Raw genomic sequence first — 2,500 nt, 5'->3', positions numbered from 1 at the left:
CGCACATATACTTGGAGGTTTATGCCTCGACGCAGAGGTCCTCCGTGACTTCTCCGTGAACACTCACCTTATCGTGGTGGAGAGGTTTGTGTGTCTCTGTGAACCTGAGGGGTGTGTTGTCTGGAGCTTTGTGCTCCTGGTAGGGTCTCCCAAGGCAAAGTGGTCTCAGGTGAGGGGCCAGACAAAGAATGGTTCAAAAACCCCAATGAAAAAGCTAGGCAGAGATAGAGTGACCTTGCCCGGAGGAAGCCCGGGGCCCCCGTCTGGAGCCAGGCCCAGACGGCGGGCTCGTCGGGCGAGCGCCTGGTGGCGGGTTTGCCACGGAGCCCGGCCGGGCACAGCCCGAACAAGCTACGTGGCTCCCATCTCTCCAGCCCATGGGCCCACCACCTGTGGGAGGAACCGTTGGGGTCGGGTGCGATGCCACATGGGTGGCAGTGAAGGTCAGGGGGCCGACGGACCAGACCCGGGCGGCAGACGCTGGCTCTGGGGACGTGGAACGTCACCTCTCTGGGGGAAGGAGCCGGAACTGGTGCGGGAGGTGGAGCGCTACCAGTTAGATCTGGTGGGGCTTACCTCACGCACAGTCTCGGTTCTGGAACCATACTCCTGGATAGGGGTTGGACTCTTTTCTTCTCCGGAGTTGCCCAGGGTGTGAGGCGCCCGGGCGGGTGTGCGCCCGCCACGTTGGAGTTTACCCGGTGGACGAGAGGGTCGCCTCCCACGCCTGCGGGTTGTGGGGGGAAACTCTGACTGTTGTTTGTGCATATGCACCAAACAGGAGTTCGGAGTATTCGGCCTTCTTGGAGACCTTGACTGGAGTCCTGCATGGGGCTCCAGTGGGGGACTCCATTGTTCTGCTGGGGGACTTCAACGCACACGTGGGCAATGATGGAGACACCTGGAGGCGTGATTGGGAGGAACGGCCTCCCTGATCTAAACCAGAGTGGTTGTTTGTTGTTGGACTTCTGTGCTAGTCATGGATTGTCTATAACGAACACCATGTTCGAACATAGGGATGCTCATAAGTGTACCTGGTACCAGAGCACCCTAGGCCAAGGTCAATGATCGATTTCATAATCGTTTCATCTGATCTGAGGCCGTATGTTTTGGACACTCGGGTGAAGAGAGGGGCAGAGCTGTCAACCCGATCACCATCTGGTGGTGAGTTGGGTCAGAGGGTGGGGGAAGACTCTGGACAGACCTGGTAAGCCCAAACGTGTAGTGCGGGTAAATTGGGAACGCCTGGAGGAGGCCCCTGTCCAACAGACTTTCAACTCACACCTCGGCGGAGCTTTTTCGTGCATCCCAGTGGAGGCTGGGGGCATTGAACCCAGTGGAAAATGTTCAAAGTTTCCATTGCTGAAGCTGCGGCGAGGAGCTGTGGTCTTAGGGTCTTAGGTGCCTCAAGGGGCGGTAACCCACGAACACCGTGGTGGACACCAGTGGTCAGGGAAGCCGTCCGACTGAAGAAGGAGTCCTTCCGGGATATGTTATCCCGGAGGACTCGGAGGCAGTTGCAGGGTACCGAAGGGCCGAAGGGCTGCAGCCTCTGCCGTGAAAAAAAGGCAAAGCAGCGGGTGTGGGAGAAGTTTGGAGAAGACATGGAGAAGGACTTTCGGTCGGCACCAAAGTGCTTCTGGAAAACTGTTCGCCACCTCAGGAGGGGGCGGGGAACCATCCAAGCTGTGTACAGTAAGGATGGGACACTGTTGACCTCAACTGAGGAGGTAATAGGGCGGTGGAGGGAGCACTTTGAGGAACTCCTGAATCCGACTAATACGCCCTCTATGTTAGAGGCAGAGCTGGAGGATAATGGGGATTGTCGTCGATTTCCCAGGCGGAAGTCACTGATGTAGTCAAACAACTACACAGTGGCAAAGCCCCGGGATTGATGAGATCCGTCCAGAAATGCTCAAGGCTCTGGGTGTGGAGGGGCTGTCCTGGTTGACACGCCTCTTCAACATTGCGTGGAAGTCTGGGGACGGTGCCAAAGGAGTGGCAGACTGGGGTGGTGGTTCCCCTTTTAAAAAGGGGGGACCAGAGGGTGTGTGCCAATTACAGGGTATCACACTTCTCAGCCTCCCTGGTAAAGTCTACTCCAAGGTGCTGGAAAGGAGGGTTCGGCCGATAGTCGAACCTCGGGTTGAGGAGGAACAATGCGGATTCCGTCCTGGTCGTGGAACAACGGACCAGCTCTTCACTCGCAAGGATCCTGGAGGGAGCCTGGGAGTATGCCCAACCGGTCTACATGTGTTTTGTGGATTTGGAGAAGGCGTATGACCGGGTCCCCGGGAGATACTGTGGGAGGTGCTGCGGGAGTATGGGGTGAGGGGTCTCTACCAGGGCCATCCAATCTCTGTATGACCAAAGTGAGAGCTGTGTCCGGGTTCTCGGTAGTAAGTCGGACTCGTTTCAGGTGAGGGTTGGCCTCCGCCAGGGCTGCGCTTTGTCACCAATCCTGTTTGTAATATTTATGGACAGGATATCGAGGCGTAGT

The sequence above is a fragment of the Perca flavescens genome, chromosome 6 (assembly GCF_004354835.1).
Source record: "Perca flavescens isolate YP-PL-M2 chromosome 6, PFLA_1.0, whole genome shotgun sequence".
Taxonomy (NCBI): Eukaryota; Metazoa; Chordata; class Actinopteri; order Perciformes; family Percidae; genus Perca; species Perca flavescens.
Note: the sequence above shows the minus strand (reverse complement) of the source record.